This window comes from Hesperophylax consimilis, chromosome 16, assembly GCF_061612785.1.
Source record: "Hesperophylax consimilis isolate HC1 chromosome 16, BYU_Hcon_1.0, whole genome shotgun sequence".
Lineage (NCBI taxonomy): Eukaryota > Metazoa > Arthropoda > Insecta > Trichoptera > Limnephilidae > Hesperophylax > Hesperophylax consimilis.
Window position 1 is genome coordinate 8,952,201 of NC_142851.1, and position 26,244 is coordinate 8,978,444.

The window sequence follows — 26,244 nt, forward strand, 5'->3', positions numbered from 1 at the left end:
TAATTGTAAAGTAAATTTAAAATCACCAAACAAAAAATTTCATGATTTATTGGTTAATCACAATCGGGTGGAAACCGATGAAGTTGTCACAAACACGTGGGAAAGTAATCGAGTACTTTTAAAAATTATTCCGATTACGGTATACGGGCCACTCGGAAGCCGAGATATTCATGCGCTGTTAGACGATGGGTCAACCGTCACATTGTTAGACCAAGAAGTAGCCAAACAAATCGGTTTGTCTGGACCAGTTAGTGACCTCTCATTGCATGGAGTCAATGAAATGAGCTCCAACAACGCGGATTCTATGTCAATAAATGTAAAAATAAAAGGTAAAAACGAAGTAGAATCGTACATAGCTAGTGCTCGAACCGTTCGGGATTTAAAGATACCAGCTCAAATGGCGCTATCTAATTCGTACATTTCGAGTAATAAACACTTAAAAAACGCCCCTCGCTTTGAAAGGAATGTAAAACCCCAAATGTTAATTGGGCAAAACAACTGGGAATTAATTATTTCCAGAAAAATAGTTCAGGGAGATAAAAATAAAGTATCATTATCTTATACAAAGCTTGGTTGGGTCGCGCTCGGCCATATTTCAAATAAAACGGGAAATAGTGTAGAATTCAATTTTCATGTTCAGGAAAACGAAAATAGCGAATTGCATGAAATTATCAAAGAGAGTTTTAAGATAGACGAGATGGGAGTAGTGAGCCCGAAAATATGCAAAGATGATAAACGTGCATATTCCCTGTTAGAAAGTACCTCAAAACGCGCTAGTCAGGGGTGTCATTGGGAGACGGGTTTGCTGTGGAAGGAAGAAGAAAGATATTTTCCTGATAGTCTTCAGGTTGCGGAAAATAGATTAAAAACTTTAGAAAAGAGAATGGACAAAGACCCTGAATTTGCGGAAGCCTACTGCAACAAAATACAACATTATTTAGATAAAAGATATGCAAAAAAATTCAATTTCAGTGGTAGGTATCCGGATAGCTCGGATAAATTTTATTTACCACATTTTGCTGTTTACAACCCAAATAAGCCAGGAAAGCTTAGGGTTGTATTTGATGCGGCGGCAAAATCGAAGGGAATTTCTTTGAATGATAGGCTTTTAACCGGGCCCGATCTATATAATTCTCTGCTAGGAATGCTTTTTAAATTTAGGCAAAATAAAATTGCATTCACCGCCGATATCCAAGAAATGTTTTTACAAATTAAAATTATTGATGAAGATACACCGTTTCAGCTGTTTTTATGGAGTGGAAAAGATCGTAAGGTAGCCCCGTCTGTATACGTTATGAATTCAATGATTTTTGGCGCAAAATCATCACCTTGTTCGGCGCAATTCGTAAAAAATAAAAACGCGGATCAATTTTTATGTCAGTATCCCCAGGCCGTCAAAGCAATAAAAACAAAACATTACATGGACGACTATTTAGATAGTGTAAATTCATTAGAAAGTGCGAAGAAATTAATACAAGATATTACATACATACATGCTCAAGGCGGGTTTAAGGGTGGAGGTGAATGCGAAATTACCTACTACAACCATTTAGTAGGTCAGTATGATATACATTTTTTACGGAATTTCTAGTTTTAAGACATTACCTACTACACAATTTTTAGTCATAAGATTTACATTTCTTACGGAATTTCTAGTTTTAAGACATTACCTACTACACAATTATTAGTCATAAGATTTACATTTTTTACGGAATTTCTAGTTTTAAGACATTACCTACTACACAATTTTTAGTCATAAGATTTACATATTCCACGGAATTTCTAGTTTTAAAAGTAGCATAAATATTTGTATTTTAGACATTTTAATAAATTTAACTGGTAATTTTCGTAGACAAGCAGTAGGTACCCAATAAAGATAACAGTCGCATTCTTTGCCTATTTTGTGAAGTATCTTCACGGGAGGAGGTATGTATCTTCCAGAATGCGACTATTACATATTGCTCAGTAAAATTTAACCTTCAAGCCAGTTCCCACAGTTCGTATTTTCAAGTTTAGTGTAGTTTCCCACATTTGCAGATTCGACCCTACAATAAAACAATTCATTGGCCTGGTATTTTTATAAACATATTGCCTTGTTTGTATCATTTATGATTTAAGAATTGGTGACATTTTACTGCAAGCGGCGGCAGTTTTCAAATAGAGCTGCTCGCCTTCGATTTTATGATGACCCTAGTTAAACCATTATGCCTAAAAATATTTGCCAATACCTTTCCCACCCCTGTCCCATAGTAATAAAAACCCCAAATAAAGTTTCATCTTCCTCAAAATAATTCCTTTAAAATATTTCTATTGTTTAAGTCACGTTTGTATCATTAAGAATAGTTAAATGCATTTTATTTTATGTTAAGAATGTTGTTTGCCAACGAGCGGGTGGAACATCTTTATTTTTGTAAAACGTCCTTCAGAATTTAGTTTAAATACAGATACCTCCCAGAAAAAGGACAGTATTAGAGTATTGCTATAACGGGTAGGTACAGACGTACCTACGGAGGAGCGAGTGTTGAAATAACTGGTAGGTACATGCGTACCTAGGCAGTCAGTCGTGAGATAATTACTAGGTTTATGTAAACCTAGGGAAAACTGAAGAATAGAGGAAACTAGACCTTTATTTCTTTCAGTTTAAGTTTTAGCAGAGGAAAATAAGATCCTCTGCAATTATATTGTGAATTAATAAATTTATATGTCAAGAAGAAGAAGTGTTTTCCTGCATTCCATCTGACGGCGTGTTCTCGTACCACGATAGCAGAAACACATAGTATAAAGAAGAAAACTAGAAGTGCCTTCCAAATGAAAACAAATGCTCTATTTAGTTCAATAGCTCATCGTAGATCTACATGCCATTTGAATTTCGCAAACACAGTTTTGTACTTGAAATTTAAGCCCCGATCCGACAAATACTTGGATCACCAAACACGTCCATAAAGTATTTCTTGGATTCTTCTTAATATTATGTAATATCTAATAACAATTGAGAATATTTAAAACAATTTAAAATATTAAAAATGTGTGCTAGTGCTATTATATCTTGTCAGATTGATATTAGTTCCTAGTAAAGCAGATTGCCTGTTCTCAGTTACGCGTGGTGTATTATTCTGTAACAATTATTGTTTTTCTTCAATATATCTACAAAGTGTGTTATTAATAGGCATGTATAATTTTAATTTTTATTTTATTTATCGATACCCCTCTATCCAAGCCAATTAACCATTTTGTTATCGTTGGACAGATGTATGCGGTTTTGCAGGTTTTGGTGGGTTTTATTTCTGGTGGGATTTTATTTTTTGAGTATAAGTACTTATGTATGTATTTTTTTTAGATTTATATAATGTCGGTAACTTGCCATTGTTCCCAAGCACGACTGCAGATCGCTAATGAACAAGCAATGGTTCACAGCAACTAAGTGTTCTAATTTTATTCGACATAATTCAAGTTATTGATAAATTCTTTATTGATCGTCCGTGCTAGATACCCTGAAGTGTCTTTTAATAAAAGATTTTCAATGTTTTTGTGAACAAGTATAATCATATAAAACAGGCTGGTGCAGCTCTCCAACTCTGTTAGGTCAGCTGTCTAGGGTGATAATAAAAAATAAGAATATATAATAATCGAAGGTTTTTAAAAAAATTTTATAGATATTACTAAGAGTGACTTTCTAAATAAATATCCCGCAATGTTTTATAAAGTTAGAAATAAACTAAAACCTGTAGATACCTATTTCAAAACACTTTATACAACTTTGAGTTTTAAACTTGAAACGAATTGACAGACAACTGAACAGGCGTTTGGGAGTATCACACTGAAAAACCTGTAACAAAGTGCACAGAATGAAAGACCGAGTAATATTCACAGGTGATCTAGTTTGCATGTGGAGCGGGGGTGACGAGAAATTTGTGTAGATATGTGTAGAAAGATTGAGGATATCATCCAGGAAATATACTCGGCTAGAAATAAACTGAATGAGAAAATGATGAGAGTTAAATAATTTATTTTAGGTAGGTGCTCAAAGATTATTTACACAAAAAAAAATCGTTCAGAAAACCCTTTTTCCCGAGTTGATTTTAAATATGTTAATATGTGTACTTCTAATCTGAATGTTTCACCAACACCCACGACAATTTATTCTATTACTATTTTTTGTCAAGTGTTTTGAAGTTATACATACTTAATATAAATATGTGATCTTGTGAAGTTTGATTTCACGAAAAAAGCCGCTACTAATATATGCTATTAGATAAAGGTGAGATACTTATCATTTTACTATGAAATAACTGTTTCATTGGAACAAATTTATTAATTTAAAACAATATATAATATATCTGCTGCACTTCCAGAGCAGAAGATACTCTCCGTCTCGTTCTGATTTAAGACCACCATTCAGAATTGAAAAGATGCTTGAAATTGCTTTAGCCTTCTTTTGTGACTAGATATGAGTATCCAGGTACTTCCCCACCTTCCTCTTCCTCATATCCTTTCTCTATCCACAACCTGCAACCTCTCACTAGCTTTAGATAATAATAATAATATCTTTATTTAGGAAAGTTTAAACATTACAACTATACATACATATTATGGTGTAAATTGATTTGTAACTTTTATATTTAAAGTTATAAAATTAACAGAAAAATACAAACATAATATTATGAAGGTAAAAAGAAAATAAAAGATGATTGGGGGCAGTTGGGGACACTAGTGGGGAAACTTTATCATTAACTTATTAATATTATTTACAACAAACATCGTGGTTTAGGTACCTATTCTTTACCCCAATCTATTTACATGCATTTGTACAAAAAGAAACGATTGCATTATAACAATGGAAGAAATGCATTAAACCCTACTAATCCCAAAACCAACAGCAATGGAGTGATTTACATAGACGTCAACTCTTATCACATGACAGCTCAAACTACCAAATGTTTGATTTAATTATAACGCTAACCTGCCGTCCGATTGTGCTTTATCCAAAAGCGCTTACCTTACATTTATTATGTTTGTACCTTACACACCGAAATGGATATAAAAAGCGGCGATTGACAATATATTGACATGTTTATCGGGCGGTAATAAAGTCGTTAACTGAGCGGTCATAATTCAAAACGACCGATAAGACTGACTTAACAATAATACCGTTTTACACATGAGTTATGGCCCCACAATAAGTTCTCTGGTTTTACAGCCCTCTCGGATGTCACACGAGGCAGTAAATAGTAAATACGGTCACAGTGCACACTGCGCCAGTGGAAGCGGGCAGCAGGCAATAGGCAGAAGGCTTCACATTGGTCGCTGCTCCTCGTGATTAGTTGGAGTGATTAGTCGAGTCGATATACGAGTAGCTTCACTGTGAAGTCCAGCCTGGAGCATAGAATCTACCACTAACAGGCCAACAGGCACCCAGGCACAGTAGGACGTCGCAAGAACCATAACAATGCGATAATTTACATTCTTGCCCCGGCCACAAGCGGTGATTTAGTCACATGCTTGTTACGCATTCACATTCTAATTATTGCAAATGCAAACGCTTTCTGTGAACTGCACGTGGCTTTCACACATCAAACGACTTGCGAACAATTCATATTATTATGGTAGGTATTTAAAGAAAGACTTTATTTACACATTGGATTTAATTAGATATTTTGTAGTACCTACCTAACAGAGTACCAACATACAAAGGGAATCTTCGACATCTACCAATGAACTTGAATTTTTAAATACTAATAATACAACGAACAAAAAAAAACATAAAAAATCCGACGGTAAACACAAGCTTTGGACAAAGACACCACAAATACCAGGCAATTAAATTATTCAATAAATTTTTCACTTGATACAAAAAATTGTGGAAACAAAAAACATTTCAGCTACAAAATTAAAAAATTATCAAAGAAAAAACTTACGACAATAAAACATGTATACCTAATACACAATATCATTATAATACACACATTTATTTATTTTATTTTATTTATTAAATTGTCGAATGGGGGGCGCAGCATGGGCAACGTACCGAGTAAGGCCCACATTATCAAATAATGTTTGATAACGCATAATATTATTGCTCAGTAAATAAATTTAAAAAAAATTTTTAAATAATAGTAGGTACCTAAAAACGGTGCCCTGAGGTTTCCCGTAGAGTACATAATATAATGTATTGTATTTATGATTCTCGTGGAAGATATTTTATGGAGAAAAATGAGTGAGCCTGGATTTTGAAGAGACCCATATGTTTGAGAAATGAAACAAAAAAATCAGATAATAATCAAGAGCAAACAATCGAGTTTTAAAACAACCTGCTATGCAATGTGCCCCAACATGAAACAATCAATGACACAGGTTATTCTTAGCACTTTTCATTCAAATTCCGGTAGAGCAGACATTACATTCCCACCATGTTTCAAAGATCGGAATCCATAATTTGAGAGGTGGATAAGGGAATCATTTATTGGATAAGCAACTCATCTGGCATTGGTCACCCCAAGTGACTCGATACTTTTGTTGACTTAGGGGTGCCCGGATTCGTCTGCCCATGAACTACGTGGCAGGTCGAATCGGTAGAGACTGGATGAAGAAGATTTCTTGATCTCTGCAATAGCATTCTCTCGGAACATATCCTTGCACTGCAGTGGGAGGGATAGATTCATATCTCTGTCACTTCTGGACACACTGACCTCCAGATTCCTACCTACCCCTAATACTTTTTTTTTCCTTCACAGAACATCCTCTTCTTCCTTTCCTGAATAGACCCCCCATATACCGACAGATGAATCACATTTAAGAAATTGAATTCTGAACAAAACCTTGTACTGTAGTACCGCCTAGCATAAAATTTGCTTTTCCTTTCCTAAACACGCTCATTAAAGAACATAAATATATATTATTAAAATAAGTATCGGAAAGTATAATTATGTACAATTTTCCAATTATTTAATAAATCCTTTTTATAAATTTTGCTAATAAACAATTAGTTAATTTTAATTAAGTGTTAATCTTAAGTGACCTACCAGGAAAGTATTTATTTATTTATTTTATTTCTTTATATAATTTACAGTTTCACATAATTATTTATATTTGTATATGAAACATTTCAAACTTAAAACTATAATATGTTGTGTGTAAGGTAGGTTTGAGAAGGTGATACTGTATGTGAGTAATATTGTATGTTTCGTGAACACCTCACTAGGAGAACCTGTGCTGAGGTATGGTACTGTATATTGTCTCCATATTAGTAATGACATAGATCATTGTAGAAATTTATTATATATATTTCTACAGCGCCCTTGACATGATGACTATATAAATCATCCAAATATTGTTATTATATTATTATAGCAACCCCAAAGATGACATAGGCTCTGAAGGGAATTATTTTCTTCCTGACCAGTTCGAGTCTTCAGTGTATCGAATAATGTGTTAAAAATTGTGATTCTTACTCATTAAGTGCAAATTTATATTCCAATATCCTTATTTAGAGGTTTCAAAGATTTGACTTTCGTTCCGTAAAGTATTTAACTAACTGAAACAAAGCTCACTTAAAGTATCGATTACCCATGTCTTGAACTTTGGTTATTTTATTGAATTGCATTAATTGGTAACGGCTTCACGCAACTATTCAACGTCGCATAAATCGAACGATTCTATACAGCCTTTGTCTCGGTGGAGGCTGTACCTAGAATTTGAAACCTTCGTTAAAATAATCTCAAAACGGGAGCTTTCCGTGTGACAAGCTAAGCAGATTAAATACGTTCGGTTCAACAAAGTCAAATATTTGTTGAAAAATACCGTGGAGTATTTACACATTCAAGGGTTGAGGACATCTTGAAGAAATTTGAGAATTAAATAACACGTCTCCTTGCTATCCTCTTTTTTTTTCTTCTTATTTGATAACAACGAATACAAGCAGAAGAAGGAAGTACGAGTAAACATAAAGCACTGATATAAATGAGCATGGCTGATTTATTAAAATCCTGTGATGGCACCACTTCCTAATCAAATTTTAGTCCATTCAGAATATATCGGAACACGTTTTTCCTGATAAATATAATGACGATATGCGACAATATTAGAATTTTTTGAACACATATTCCATAGTTTGTTAGGAAATCTTTCGATTCATTCTTTAAATGCCTGCAGTCCCGTTTTTAATAGAAATACGAACAATTTGACCAGATTTTATAATAAAATAGCAATATGTTTAATCAGTGCAATCGTGTGCAGATTATTGGATTCAAAACACAAACTCGCATGCTTTATTTTATTTTAGAATGTTATTTTTACACCTGTTTTATAATTTATTCGTCCAATGGTTTTTATTTCATGGGAGCTACCCGATGTTCTTTTGCTGTAATTTTTTTTATGATAAACTTCGGTACTGCTTTTTATTCCACGTTCTTGCGGAGTTAACCAATTTACGTTTTATTTGTATTTTGCGTTTGTTTACTTTACAAATGTCAAAACCGAATGGACATTTGGCACCATTTGCAAAAGTTATAGCGTTTTCCAATAGGGTGATTAATTTTGCCCCACCCTTTGTAAGGCATTTAATTTTTTTGTTTTTATTTATATTACACGCCCATGGTGGCTTTTACAAACATGTGATATAATTATAATAATTTAGCACTAATATAACAAAAGCTAACATTAATATTTATTTATGAGGTATGTTATTATAGCCTTCTTGTAACTACATTCCGTGCAGATGAACACATCAACTACTTCTGAGAAAACATTGCCAACTGCATGCAATCTAGGTATAATCGAGTATCTAAATGACTCAGTCCTGATAATTTTGTTGCAATTAAAAAGAATTTTAGATCGACTAGTTTTTGTAAGTATGTGAAAGGTAATTACACTCAATAAATCAGAGCTGTCTATAATATCATTAACAATTTTATAAATAAAAATCAAGTCGGAAACAAGTCTTCTATCTGAGAGATTATATTATATTCTATTATTCATTTAAATAATTAATGCATTTATATATCATAAAAATAAAATATTTTTGAATCTAATAATCTACACACCACTGTATCATTGTAGCCGGGAGATAACGCGTCGCTTTGGTGAATATATTTTTTTAATATTCTTATTTTTGTAATAAATTTAAAATTATGTAAAGTTTTTACAGATGTGACGAATTATTTGTGACGAATTTTATAGAAGCGGTTGCTTGTGGTTGGAACAGGAGTATACATTATAACAGTAATTATTTATAACTAATTATTATCTGCCTGTACAAAATATAAATAAATAATAATATATGGTCATTCTATCATCAGGTTTATTAATCAAATCATTGTTCACATAGTTGTGTATTAGTGATCGACGAACGGTGGATGCAATTTGTTAGCCATACATTGATAATAGTTGGACTAGTCAATAGTTGGTAATAAGATAGAACATTTTAGAAATATATTAAATATTTGTACAGCGCCCTTGAGGTGATTTTGCACTAAAATAGCACTATACAAATCATCCAAATATTATTATTATTTAATAATATAGGTACGTATATGTTTATGTGCTGAAGTACCTAAGTTCATTGCATACAGACAGATTAAATAATATATATATGGTAAATGTGATGTAAGTGTAAGTAGTATTAGGTACCTGCCTAAAATAACGTTATCAAGAATAATTGCATAATATGTACCTATATATTAACAGAATAAATTGTTATATAGGTATACCAATCGCTAATTACAGTTTCGCATTATAAGATGGGGTGGAAATTAATACAAAAAACACACAACCATATATTCATTAGAACTTTTGTTTAAATAATTTTAAGTCAGTAATTCACCGTGCAAGATAACAAATTTATAAAGATAATATTCTAAATAAAAATGCACATTTTAAAAACAATAGATTACTCAGACAAATGTCAATACTCCCAAATTTGAAATGTAAAAAAACAATAGAGCAATTCAACTATTATATTGAAGTGAAAATTTTAAATTCATTTCCAGAAAGTATACGAAATATAAATAAGAACAAAGATTTTAAACTTCGCATTAAAAAACACACTGAAAATATAAACTGAATACTTTGATATATTACATAAAAAATCAGAACACACAAGCCTAGCTTTATTATGGTGGTACATATTATGTACCCGTATATAATTAGGTGAAATAAATACTTTATTTTCTGAAAATTATGTAACATTATTTTTTTGTGGATAAATATTTTTTTAAATAAAAAGAGATATTCCTATACCTTTAAGATTACTGTAATTTTAAGATTGATTCAAGTGGAATCAGTACTTTTTCCGAGAATATGTTTAAAATATTTCTTATTTCTATCTACTTTAATATTAATTTCTAGTTTTTCCCATGAAGGCCTGTAGGTAAAATAATTAGTATCGTTGGTTTGTAAATATTTTTTCCGTATTAAAAAAAAACTTTGCTAAATTTTACAAGACCATTAGTGTGAAATATCACCTCAAGGACGCTTTGTTAAAGATAGAATACAATTTACATCACGGCTTTAAAATAAACAAAAACATGTTTTTAACACATATTTACACAGCTCATTTCATAGGCTGTGGTTTGGATTTGTGGGATAAACTGTTAAGAATGAAAATAATAAAACTATCTTAATTTGTTATATCTTTAATAATAATAATGATTGGTTTTTATATTATATTTTTTCATGAGCTACTTTCGCTAACTAATTCTCAGCTTCCGTGGTCGAGGAGTAAGACTCTCGAATAGCAATCCGAAAGCCGCGGGAACAATTCCCGGTGTGTGTAAGTAAAAAAAGTTTTTATAAATTTCTTTTATTACACAATTTATTCATTTGTATGTATAGTATTCTTGCGGCTCGTTCCAGATTGGAAGATACTCTCATCATCGCCCTGGTGTAAGACCACCATTCAGAACAGAAACGTTGTTTGAAATTGCTTTAGCCGTATTTGGTGGCCAGATCTGAATGGACAGGTACTCCCCAACCTTCCTCTTTCTGGTTGGGGATGCGATAGTCTCATTTCCAAAAATGAATAATGAGTTTTAACAGTTTTCTAAATACCAAAGCTAAGAATGTGAAAACCCTCGTTGCTTTCCACTCACTAACTTATACGCCTCTAGTCCGTACGTGATATCATCCACTGAACCTGGCCAGATAAGTATGGTGTCTAGTTGATAAGGTTGTGTAACTGCGGGCGGGAGCGACGATATCTGGAGATAAGACTGCACCGGAAGAAGGGGGCTGCGGAACCTCCGTAACGTCGTTACCTTAGAACCTAGTACCTGCCTAGTACCTACCTGCTACCTACTACCTGCTACCTGCTCAGCCGTGCGAAGCGCAAACAACCTCATTAGTTAGCAGCACAAATACTCACTGTAAATACACTGTCTTATTTATCAATTATGATATTGCTATCTTTAATCAACTTTATCTAGCGTTTTAAGAATATTTAATTCAATTTGGTAATATTTATTGAAAGCTTCAGATGTTGGCACACGGAAAAACTTACTGATATATAATTTTGTTATTTTATTAAAAATCTGTTGAAATTATTCGTTTTCCTGTTAAAATCAGGACTGGAGGCCCATAACGAAAGAATTGACGAATTTTATAATATACTGTCAGTAAAGCACGTATATGTAATGAGGAAGTTATTACGCGTGTTCTTAATAATAATAATATTTTCAATGCATCTCGTCCATTATATTTGTTCGGAAACGATCACCTTCGTGTTAGCGTTCATATATATTCTGAATGACTAATATTTTATTAGGAAATGGTCATGCAATCAATTTTTTAACAGTATTTTGATTTTTTAAAAAGCCACTTTTCTCCGTATACCAGCAATATGTACCCGGATAAATCCTACATTAAAATTAGATATAGGTACCTAATTAAATTGGTGTCTTCTACTTTCTCGTATGTTTGGAGATAGTTTGTGGAGGTCAAAGTGGGATGCTGAGATTATTCAGCCAGTCGACGGCATCGGGAGTCGTTCCTAATCACAGCTTATTTATCGGAACTCAAAATACCAATTCACGACAGTCAACTCTTTGATCAGCAACATCATCAGCTTTCGAAAGGTTAAAAACCAAAGCGAAAACCAGATACTCAGGACGGTTTGTTTCACAGAATTTGAACAATTCATCAATTTTCAAAGTTGATTTCATGTTTTGTGAAGGTTCTATTCAAGTTCTGTTATTATTTCAGTTTTGTGAAACAACTGGCCAATAATGCCTTAAAAACAGAACTTGCTTTTTGAGCTTGCTTTCGGAGCGTCCGGCCCTAAAGCCTGAAATAAATTGCCAAACGATTTAAGAATCTAAACTCAAGAATTCAAGGCGATCTTCAGAAAATCACACCTCTAAAGGATACAGTTAATTAACATAACTACCATAATTAATAATTAACATAACTCAACTAACCGATTGGTGCTTAGTACCTACCTAAATTCACTTATATCATATAATTATTATTTCTACAGTCCGCGACAATGTTAATAAATAAATAAATATACCTAAAAAATTTAAATAATTGTTGATAATTATTTCGGTTCCGTCAACTTTTTAGGGGCTTTTACATATGAGTAATAAAAATGATACAGTATTTACTATACATAACTAAACTGCCTTAGTAACACTTTTTTTGCATTTGTTAAGTTATAAATTGAAGATTTCCACTGACTCGGGATAATTATTCCCTTCCTTAAGTATTCTGTGAAATGAGGAGCAATATGAAGGAATGCAAGCCGTCATGCCCTTAAATTAAATATACCATTCCTGAGAGAAAGTCCAATTGTATCCAATTTTCCAATTATGTCCTAAATCCTATATCTTAATTTCGCTAATAAACAATTAGTTAATGTTAATTAAGTGTTAATCTCAAGTGACCTACCAGGAAAGTATTGTAATGTATATTATCTCCACATATAGTTAGTAGATCATTGTAGAAGTGTATTATATATTTGTATAGCGCCCTTGAGGTGATTTTCAAATCATCCAAATATTATTATTATTATCATATGGTAGTTAGTTCTAGAATTTCTGAACTGAAATAAATTCCAACTTCTAATATTATTTCGTCATTGTATATTATCAAGTCACATGAATGAATACGTGTTCGCAATTCAGTTTTTACCCAGATTACCAATCATTTAACGAGATGAAGTGTTACCAACCTATAAAACATACAAATCTTTCTAATAATACATATTTATGTTTTTGAAGTGAAACTTCTTTACGCGCGTCATGCAATTTCGAGGACCGGAGTAAAACCGACTCATGACCGAAACGAAAATGCGGGTACCCCCACCACCGATTAAAGTTCATTTGATCTAGTCAAAGTTTTGAAGTAACATATAAATGCTTCTTAGCTCATCCCGACAACTGGCGTTGGTGGTGTAATGGTCAGCATAGTTGCCTTCCAAGCAGTTGATCCGAGTTCGATTCTCGGCCATCGCACATTATTTTTTTGTTTTTAACGCCTTTTTCATTCAATATCTTATTTTTTAGTAGGTCAGAACATTTTTTAAAAGAAAATAATATTGCAAAATAATAAAAACACTTATCTCACTGTGATAAAACATTACTCCGCTAGAGCGCGCTTTGCGTTATTGTGTTGGATTAAAATTATTATCTAATCCGTATATTATGATAATTGTATTACATTTATTTAATTAATTTATTTATTTTGATAATATGTAATAATTTACAGAAAAAAAAATTAAAACTATCTCCCTCTGATAAAATATCCGTTCGCTAGAGCGCACTACGCGATCTTGTGTGGGATTCTATTTCTGTACATTGTACATTATTTTTAAAAATATATTATATTTTGGGTGTGATGTAGGTAACATTATAAAACATAACAAGCTCTCATATTTTCAGAACCTACATAATATAATCAATTTATGCGGCTTTGCTTACAGTTGGTGCTCAGCGTGGTTGGCTTTCAATCAGTTAAGCGAGGTTCGATTCTCGGCTGTGGCATTTTTGAAGTGAAACCTTGTTGAGGTGGGGGAGCCGCTCACGAACGTTCTCTCTCTTCTCTTCTTTCCTCTCTCTCAGACACCAGCGAACTGCGCCACGCCAAGCATCAGCTGAAACTAGAAGTTTCACTTCTGTCTTGCGTAGGCTTGACACACCCACTTTTTTATTCATAAATAAAAACTATTGTAGCGTCATTCGTGTTTTTCTAGATATTCTTGACAGACTGTATTTAATGATATGCGAACAGTAAATTTAATAATCTCGGTGGGATTATTTAAAACGAGAGCGCGTTTAAACAGCGTGAAAAATCTCGGCCAAGTGCAGATACCTAATTATTACATCATCTTTTGATATTTTTATTTCGCATTGTCTAATTTTTTTGGCATAATGAGGAAACTCGAAGGTCAGTGAATTGGAAACATAAACTGGATTAGCTTAAGGCGAAGCTTAATGCTAAATCACTATTTTCATTAATCTTTATAACGAATTGATGTACATTATGAATACAAAAAAAAAGCTTTAGATAAATTGAAGGTTTTTCTATCGTTTTGCTTGAGTATAATACAAATAAAAAAAAAATAATTACTCAATAAAAAATATAAATGTAAACTACTACATTTTTTTAAACAACTTTAAAAAAATACAGTATTATAGCTAAGATTATCTGTGGTAGTTTCCCTTGATTAACTTTTTTGCTTTCTTACAAAAATATTTACAAAATAAATAAAAACCAGTTTTGTACTTGAAATCGAAGGTTTCCAGACTTCGGTTTTCAAGTGATTTTAATGCTTATTACCTATAATATAAGGTATACCAAGAATATACACACTTTTGGTTTGTAGATTCCTCTTAAGGCTTTTTTCCTAATCGGAAGAGTAAGCAATGTAGATTGAGGATTCTACTCGGCGAAGTATTCATCCCTAGGTAAGTACGAATAAAGCTTTTTACGGATCGTATCGGCTTCTTAATTTATTTAGGCGAGTTAATTGTACAATCCCAATAATCGGACATTTCATTTATACTTGAAGAATAGTTATTGCACGCCACTGCTACCCACAGTATCTTTATATTGTAATGTGCAATATTATTATATAACCGACACGGAGAAAAATAATCCTGTTGAAAAGTGACAGCATGCAAACTTCTTGATAAAATGTTAGTCATTCAGAATATATCTAGAATACGTGTTCTTTTCCTAATAAATATAATGACTAAATGCGACAGTATAAAAGTATGTCAATATCGATATCAATATTTATATGAACACGTGTTCCGCCGTCCTCACAAAACAAAATCGCTATTGTCTGCTACTTTATTAAGAATTATTTCAATTATTTTTTTTAAAGTTTTTATTCCAGATAAAAGAATATAAAATTTTCACTTACTTAACTACAAATAACTAAAATAAATATAGTTTTAATTGCATTACACATAAATACAAAACATAACAATATTATTCACTTTACGTGTTTTGCTGATTGAGCATAAAAGTGAATTTTTTTTTTTTAAATGTACACTTTTTTTCTCTTTTAATGTTATCTGTAAAGCAATTATATATGTTGCCCCCCTCGTAACCAATGGATTGCTTGCCATAGTGAGTATGTATGGTGTTTAAATGTATGTTATCGTGTATGTTATGTAGGTATGTTAATTCATTCTTTATAGGTTTGCAGTCCCTTTTTTAACAAGGAAACAATCCAGATTTTAAATAAATTAACATTATAACATATCAGTAAGTATCCAAATTGTTTTTTGGTCATAAAACGCTTTATGGCATAAATATAAAATATTCTTTTCTAAAACAGTATATGCCAACGTTGCAGCAAAAGCAGATTTTAGAATTTAAAAAAGCGAAATAAATTATTTGGTTCTCTGAACTCCATGCTACATCTTTGTTAAAAATAAAGTGCAGATAGTATCATTATTTAATGCATATATCTTGTATGAAGTTCTGTAGACCGTAATATTAATTACTCCAAACACTCAGAGATGTTGCTAAATTGCAAGACCCAATACATCATTCTGCACTGACCAAAAGAAACCTTTTTACGCAGAACTAGATAAAAACGATTATATTTTGAATGCTTTCTGGGCCTCGATTCTCGACGAAGTCATTTCACTCAACAAGTGGGTCTAACCACTCGTTGTTCGAGTGGAATGACTTTTGACGTTTGACGTATGTAAGTGTGTACCTTCGATGAGAATCAAGAATCGACTAATATATGTATTTTCGACGGCGATTGCGAGTGGCCTGCATTGGAGAATCGATACCCTGGTCTTATGTGCTCTGCGGAATATTATAATTAATAATACCTACGAATTTACATAATTATTTAAAATAAGTTTATATTTGCCTGAAAAGTTGTGTACCTAACATTATAATAATTTCGGTTGTGCCTCTGTCTGTAACACCGGTTCAATGAACTCTTGAATTTCACTTTAAATTTTAGCTTGGTTTTCAAAATTGAAAGCGTTTTCTTGGAGAATTTAGATAATCGTTAAAGTAAGTGCCTACCTACATTTTTAACACAAAATAATTTTTATTGTCATTTTCAAAATTTTCCAATTTTAGACTCTCCTACAGACGTTTCTCACGTCTGTTGACTCTGTCCATTAATGTCAGTGTTATATTTCAATGAGACACGAAACGAAAAAATGGTTCAACTTTTTAACTGTGATTAGTCCAATTTGTCCTACAACGCTCGGAAAACTACCGAATCCGGCACCCGCGCACTACTATTGAATATAGTGAAAAAAACGTTTTGATGAGTACCTATTTGAAGCGCCTCTGTGAATATCACTTGATTTTAGACGATTCTGCGCTGTTTCTTTAATAATTCGGTAGGTACCGAAAAAATAAAAAATAATTACAATGACTAATTGATTTTTTCCAAATAGACGAAGTTATTTAATAACATTTCACACGCCCCTGTTCATTTTGACGGTAAAGAAAAATTACCCACTGATATTTGCTGAACTCTTGTATTAATCAAAAAAATCTGTCTTAGTGGGTAGGTAGGTACCTACCCACATCATTAAAAAATTATTCTACTCATATTTAAGAATTTTGAAGGTAATTTTAATTATTTCCATATTAAGAATATAACAGCTTTTGAACAGACATTTTGTGAACCTAACGGTTAAGCGCCCCTCAGGTGATATGTCCAAAAAGCAGCGCTATACAAATTGTCCAATTAATAAATAATTAACAAAATTATGTAGAATTGTACTCAGGGCCGACCCTATGCGGGCGCAATTGGAGCAGTCCGCTCCGGGCGCTGAAATGCCAAGGCGCTAATAATACCACCTCACAGTCCTAATGCATTTTCCTTGAGATTATTTTTCATAAAAACGGCGCTACACAAATATATCTACAAATCATCCAAATATTATTGATTACAGTGATCACCTAATAATAATATTTTGATGATTTGTATAGCGCCGTTTTTGTGCAAAATCATCTCAAGGGCGTCTACCTAGGCGTCTATTGGTTGTGATAACGAGCGCCAAAATTTTATTCGTGCCACACGGAGAAAAATGAGTACCTATTGCTAATTTATTAAGAATATATTAAATTTTGTGGTAATCGCGTTACAAACGGGATTGCAGGCAGTCTCCTGATAAGCTTTTAATAAAATTCTAATATATCGGAACACGTGTTCATGCACCTGCATCTGCCTTGATAATATATATTGATTCTTAAGATTTTTATGAACACGTGTTCTGACATTGTGATATCTTCGTATTTTACTAAAATTTTATCAGGAAACCTATCAATTCATTCTTTAAGGATCTGCAAAGCCATTTTAACAGGACTACCAATTATTTTGAGGAGATTCATAATACATTAGCAATACTCGTTTTTCTCCGTGCAGACTACTACGTACATAAGTAATTTTCTAGTTTAGAAAACCACCCTTAAAGTTACATGGGTTCTCTGGTATAAGTTCTATAGTAAAGAGTTAGTTAATAATTTTATATTATTATTATTATATTAACAATTATTCACAGAATAAGACCCCCAGTGCGCATTCCAAAATCTAATCAGATCGGCGATTTAAAATATGTGTTAAAATTAAATTCAAAAAGCGTAAAGGAAACAAAACATTCATCTTCATTTATTTTTCATCGTCATCATTCCCCGTTTCATTGGGCACTAAATCAGCCGGCACACCATACCAGCATACCTAGCCTATAGACTTACACACCTATACACTAAACACTGCGCGCTATGCGCTATTAGCAGTAAGCTATACAGTGTGCGCCATACGCTATGCTATACTACGCAGTTTCGGTTGGGGAGCAGCGCTCATTGATTTCTGTGGCACCGCTTGATGTACGCCCACCTAGTAACTGGGGGGACCACGCGAAAGAAAATTTATGGAATTTCATTAGTTTTTTTATAACATTAACTTGCCACAGGAATCTCTGAGGGTGATAACTTTCCTAAAGACGTCTTTGAGATGCTGCGTTGTGACTCTTTTTAGAGAAAGGATATGATGTTCTAGAAAGGAAAGAGGTAAGAGTGATGGGTTAGAAACTGAGGGACAAAGTGACAAGGAGTGATGGGTCGACAGGGTCCGGCTGGAGATGCCATAACTGGCCTCAACAGGCCTCTCCCGATCCTGCCCGCCACGTGCGCCAATACCTGGACATACACCAAACGTAGCGCATCACTTAGGGGTGACCCATGGGAGTTATTTAATGATTGGTTGTCCAAGTTACCACTTTACATCAAAATAGATGAAATAATTGCTAATGATGCTTTTATAATGCAAATTCAAGTTATGTTTGTATTATATACAGATCAATAAATAAAGACATTTTTTCTAAAATAGTTATTTATAGTAATTATAATTAACAATGATTGAAAATGTTTAACATTTCTTTGAAGTTTCAATACGTCCTTGCTTAAAAATACAGTGTACGTGGTTACACCTACAAAATTATGTTTTACTTTCAAAGGCTTAAGAAAAAATATTTTTTGTGATTTTATATGCGAAAACATTTATATTATTTTTAATAACCCGTATCTTGTTTTGTAATTGTAAATTAAAACATATCTACGAGTATGTACCCATGATTAAGAAACTCAATATTTCTGTTCAGTTTCGGCATATTAAAGATACTTGTATTTCTTATAATATGCTACAGCATTGAAAATAATTATTTAATAGTTTCGTTGTAAGGCTTCAGCACGGGTTAGAACCAAGTGAAGCCCACGTTATGAAATAATATCGGGAAAAGTTTATTGTACGCATAAAAAAAAAATAAGTTTTCTAATGTAATTTCATTAATGTACCTACACGGAGGTAGCAGAAGTCGGGGACGCCCGAGGAAGACATGGCACGATCAAGTGAATCAGATACTCGAGTCGGGCCATGTCAAGAGTCAGATAATAGAAGAGTATGTATGAGACGATGTATGAATGTGAATGAGGCAAGAAGTGTGTGCCAAGACCGTGTTGTTTGGCGGTCCGTCCTCTCTGCCTACCCCTTCGGGGAAACGGCGTGTTGGTTAGTTAGTTTGTTAGTTAGTTACACGGAGAAAACTTACTGATAAAAAATATTTCTAATTTATTAAAAACAGGACTGCAGGCCTTTAGTGAATGAATTGACAGATGTTGGAACACGTGCTCATAAAAATTATAATATTGTTGGGTTTCGTCATTATTACATCAGGAAATAAGCAGCTGCATGAACACGTGTTCCGATATATTCTGAATGGGCTGATATTTTATCAGGAAATGGATTGCAATCGCAGCCATACTCATTAATGTCGAAATAATTATTCATGAAAACTTCGGTAAGTGGGTAATTAAACTGTTTTAATTACTTATATTAAATAACTGCTTTCGAATGTTCAGAAGTTGATTCACTTTTGTGCCTTAAAGTTAATTCAGAAAAGGTTAAATTTAAGATATTTTTGAATTGTGCAATGCCAGCATATTTGAAAGTATATAATTATACCAATAAATTTTTACTTGGGGAAAATATCCAATTTTTTTTAATTTCCAGCTGAAATTCAAAGCGTGGTCACCGCGCTAGAGTGAATAGGAAAGCGATACAATCCTCACCGGAGGTTCTCATGAGTTAGAACGAGACCTCAGAGGATTAGCGCCTCCAATGTTGCCCCTCCCCCGCACCAACATGGCCTCCCTCGCGATTGGCTGCAGATACGCTGGCCACGCCCTCGGCGGATTTCCCGACCACTGATTGGTCGAAGTACCTCTCTGAATAAAGCCACAGGTTACCCGACCGAAACCGAAGAAAGATTGATTTACAATATAAATTATTTTATAAACATAGAAATTGCTTTTAAAGCATAGAGAACATTACGGAATTTGCAAATAGATACATAAATAAATTACAATGAAAAAACTTAACCTAACTCGAATTATCTCAAAATAATGTTAACCAAACCATCAGAGGTAGACAGAGAAAATGGACAGCCAATCATTGCGCATTCACATGTATACGTTGTTTTATAGAGTTCAGCACAAATTTTTTAAGTACGTACATTTTAAGCTCGGAATTCCTATCGATTACATTAATTATGTCAGTTTGATAAATCAATTGCATCAAATAACACTGTCTGACAGGAGAATTATTTCAGACTTGGTTGTGTTACACAGAGTCACAACTTAATTGATAGTCCTGCCATCGTTGCCACTATTAAACTCCATGTGCCGACTAGGAATACAAGACAAAATATAACATTCTTCTGCAATACATACACGAACAACTATCAGACACACTCACTGACCAATAGGATGCATGATCTGGGCAACAAGTATGGTGGTGCTATTGATTTATTTATTGACTCCATTTATAGAACTAAGCATAATCTATACCAACACAGCGTTGGTAAATTAGTTTTAATGTTTTGTCTTATATGTAATGTTGTTGTAATTTCTTTTTTATTTTATGTTACTCTTAGTTTTTTTTTTAATTATTTTCAAATATTTTCTCATTATACTTGTTTTCACAATTTTACAATTGTGTATTTTGTACTTAATTTACAATGGATTACATATATTTACTGTCAGTATCTCCTGTATAATACAGATATTATCCTATGTACATTGCATCATTTATCACTTTTATGTAAAAGCTTTTTAGGCGTATATATATTTATAAATAAATATATGCCGTTCTGTAATTATATCTTTAATACACTACCTAAAACTATACATCTACAAAACCTAGGTACACGTACCTACCTAACTTATAAATTATGTTATCTCATGATGTAGGTAATCTATTTTATAGTTTCTCTACTGTAGGTATTCTGCTTATGCGGTTTATACATTATTTTAACTTTATCTACCTGAAAAGATTATATTTTCCACGTATACCTATATGTATACTTATTTTAGCTAGTCTTAAATCCTGTATTCGTCTAGGATAACTTGAAACTTGTTAATTTGACTGTCCTGAAACGGGAATCCTTCCTAGTTGGACAGTCAAAATCATAAAATGTAATAAATATTATATTATAAAAAAATAAATAAATATCTCAATCTCGTCAAAATTAAGTTATTTTTTTAAAAATTTACGTATTTATGGCATTATAAATAGTTACATAGTTGTAATGTCTAATTCAATTCTTATATATAATAACATGTATTATTAAAATATATATTTTAATTCAACACAACTATTTTCATAATTTATCTTGGCTATTATTTCATTAGTTAATGAATGTATGGCCAACTTATTAACCATCTTACTGTTGAACACGTGTTTCGCCGTCCTCATGAAACATTCGCTTTTAACTGATAGATACTTCGTTAGGTTAACTACTTCAATTCATTTATTAAAGGCCTGCAGTCCCGTTTTTAATGTGAAAACGAATAGTTTGACCAGACTTTTAATAAATTAACAGTATATTTTGTATCGGTAAGTTTTCTTCGTAAATGTAGGTTAAAAAAAAGTATATTGTGTAGGCATAGAATAAAGAACTAACCATTCCCCTGCAGGGGTAGGCAGAGATGACGGACGCCAAACAACACGGCACATATCTACTCATTGCCTTACTCACATTCATACATCGTCTCATACATAGTCTTCTGTTATTCTGACACTTGACATGGCCCGTATCAGGTATTTGGTTCACTTGATCATGCCATGTCTTCCTTGGGCGTCCCCGATTTCTTCTACTATTTATATTTAGGTAATATATTTTCTTAAACATTTCATTCGCTATACGTACTCAAACCATCTAAGCGTCCCTTTCTTAATTTTACTCATAACGCTTACATCAACCTTGCATCCTTTTATCCTGTGAACCTCCACATTTCTGACATAATAATAATAAAAATAATGATTATTTTTACAGCGCCGTTTTAGTTCAAAATCACCTCAAGGGCGCTGTACAAATATATAATAAATGTCTACAATGATCTATGTTATTACTAACTATATATGGAGGTAATATACAGTACAATATTTACCTGGTAGGTCACTTGAGATAAACACTTAGGACGAGTTGTTTCGGAGAATTTGAACAATCCATGAAATTTCAGCGTTCATTTTCAAGTTCTGTGAAAGTCCTAATCAAGTTCTGTTATTATATCATAATAGGCTAGTTGCTTGACAGAACTAAACTAAAAACTTGAAAAAGTCTTTCACAGAGCTTGAAAGTGGATGTTGAAATTTGATGAATTGTTCAAATTATCAAATTATTATTCAAATTATTGTCCTTAAAAAACATTAACGAATTGTTTATTAGCGAAATTTAGATACAGGATTTTGGACATAATTGGAAAATTGGATATAATTGTACTTTATCCCAGAAATAATATATTTAATTTAAGGGTATGATAGCTTAAAAGGGTAAGTTTTTAGTTTAGACCTACAAGATTTATCACAAATAGGTACTTCTCAGTGATCTCATCTCTACAGCATTCAGTCGATTTTCATCCGTAATCACTACCACACATCAGGGTAGGTTCTAAAACTCCATTGTTAACTGCTAGTTTCGCTTCCGTGGCCATTTTTTTAATAGCGTTCGTTCCTCCATCAATGGAGTAACCTGCTTCTATCCTTCTTTCAATACGTCTATCAGCCTCTCGTAAACCTACTTCGCAAATAAGCTATGGCTATTAAAAAAACAATCATAGTCACTTGGTAATGGCACGTAATGCCATCTAAATTCTTGAATGACAACGAGAAATGAAATTATCAGACGAAAATAAATATCATCACACTAGTATTTTTTAGTTCCATCTATCTTTCCTTCAACCAATAAATTAAAAAATGATCCGTTTTCATTTAGTGGAAGTGATATTTGTGACGAATTTGAAACATCGTGTCCGCGGTGTTTTTGTGTCAGGGATATCTCTAATTGGCCACAGAGTTAATTTATTACGGTCTGGCGAAGCAAGGTTCTCTCCCGGGGTACTGGGGGATTATAAACTACTTTAATATTTTATAAAAATAAAACAATTATTTTGTTTAAAACCACGATTTTTGCTAATTTATTAACCGACTGATTAAAAAAATAATGTTTTATTTTTATTAAATATGTCAAACCATAAAGTGATTGATTTCGACAAGAATAATTTAACATTATTGTTTAAATATATTTTTTAAATATAAAGTTTTCAAAAATTGGCGTTGAATATAAATTACCAAGTAATAGTTCACAGAAAAAAATTGTCCTGTTAAGAAAGTGAAAAAGTGCCAATTTCCTGATGAAATATTAGTCATTCAGAATATATCAAGAGCACGCGTTGTTATCAGCATGTCAATATCGATATCACTATTTGCATGAACACGTTTTCCGCCGTCTTCCGAGTCATTCGCTTTCAACTGATACTTTGTTAGGCTAACTCATTCAATTCATTCGTTAAAGGCCTGCAGTCCCGTTTTTGATGGGTAAACGAATAATTTAACCAGATGTTTAATAGATTAACAGTAAGTTTTAAAAATCGTATGTTGTGTAGGCATAGAATAAAGAACTAACCATTTCCCTGCAGGTGTAGGCAGAGAGGACGGACCGCCAAACAACTTGATCTTATTATTATTCTGACTCTTGACATGGCCCGACCCGAGTATCGTCTTCCACGAGCCACTTTTTCCTTGGGTACCCCTGACTTCTTCTGTCATTCACATTTGCGTCATATAATAAATAAGAACGCAAGAAATTCCATGTGAACGTGTTTCGTGATATCTTGACATTTATAATTATTGATAAAATCGTATTTAAATGTGAAGTAGAATTACTAAGCTTTTTATGGTTATTTATAAAAAAAATCTCAAGATAAAAATTATTATTATCTCTACTTTTTCATTTAATCTTCTTATCAATAGGAGGACAAAATAATATTTGTAATATCTTACAATGTGCAGAGTTTTTATAATTGTACTCTGCGGGTAAACTAGTAAAAAATTTGTCCCTGAATAAAGACGTTTAAAAATTCAAGATATCCCAAATACATAAAAATCGGATTTGTTTATCCGAGTCCCTATTTAGGTTACAATCCAATTTTATTAGAAACATTATTTCCATTTAAGGCGATGCACTACGTTGTGTAATATTTTAAATTGAGCCGCTATCAATTATAACCCTTACGTAGATGGCGATAAGGTTTAAATTCCCGCTTAACACCATCCGCCTGTTTTGACTTATGCAAGAAAAAAAATGGCCAAAAAGTGCCTTTTATTTTATTTTGTGGATGTTCAGGAATAATTTTTTTTTTCTATCATTTTATAAATAACTTAATTTGCCACATCATACAATAAAATTATAACCGAAAATGAGTTCGTAAGTAGGAGATTTTGAACTATAAAGCAGTTTTCTTAGGCCTTGTACATTATTTTTTTCTGGGCTTATAAAAAGACTTATCTAAAAAATACTTGATTATTTCAAACGTCAAGATGTATTCTACTCGCAGTATTTAATTAAAGCATCTGAAACATTTCTAGTCGACCAAATTTTTAATCCAAAAACACATGATTTTGCATTACTACGTATGGCATCGCCTTAAAAAGGAAGATGCCAAAATATGGGTTGTTAATTCTGAATTTGAAATATGACATTGACAAATCGGTCCCAATGGTCGAGTTGCTTAAGACGCCTGTCCCGGAAATACAAGAGATCCTGCCTTCAACTCCTAGTTTTAACCGTTATCTTTTTTATTTTTCTGTGTCTTATTCTGTTTCATGTTTCGTTTAGATTTATTAGCATTATTTTCTTCTTCAATGATATAATAAATCTGTATTTATCTGATTTGACTTGAACGGTAAGTAGGTACGTTTTCTGTCTATTATAAAAATAATATTTGTATAGCGCCGTTTTAATGCAAAATCACCTCAAGGGCACTGATGTCATGTTGAATTTTACAAAAACGGCGATACAAAAATTTATTCAATTTTTACTCTAAAATTTTGAGGTAATTTCTTACCACCCCGCTTCTCTATCCTCTCTTGAGATATAGGCGCCGTCAGTCGGGAACGAGGTCCATATCTTATCTCCTCCAAACATCGCAGCCTCCTCGAGGACTAGGACCGAATGGCTAGAGGCATCCCAGAAGACAGATAGATGCGAAACTCTCAAATGGTTGAGTGTTCGCCACGTCAACCCATCACAACAAACCGTTATTCAAAGCGACACTTCAAGCAAAACCTCAAGCATTCCTGTACTATCTGATGGGAATCCTGAGATAGGTGGATATCTAATACCTACATACTTAGAACGAATATTTATTTATCTGTGGAATACAATAAAAATACTTGCCTAATTTGTCATTTCGTACATTAGGTTGAGTGTACATCAGGTTGAGTGTGCATCAGGTTGAGTGTACATCAGGTTGAGTGTACACCAGGTTGAAGGTACATCAGGTTGAGTGTACATCAGGTTGAGTGTACATCAGGTTGAGTGTACATCAGGTTGAGTGTACATCAGGTTGAGTGTACATCAGGTTGAGTGTACATCAGGTTGAGTGTACATCAGGTTGAGTGTACATCAGGTTGAGTGTACATCAGGATGAGTGTACATCAGGTAAAGTGGACATCAGGTTGAGTGAATTTATTTATTAGACAATTTGTATGGCGCCGCTATTATGCGGCTAACAGATTCAGAAAAACATATATTTTTTTTATAAATAGATACAAAAAAAACATACTTATTATTTACAAACAGATACAGAAAAACATACTTACCTGACTGGTCACTTCAGATAAACACTTTTTTTTAGTTTACGACTTTGCACACTATAGTAAAAACACTTAACGTTGATTTTACATTTGATATTGCACCCTCCAATCTC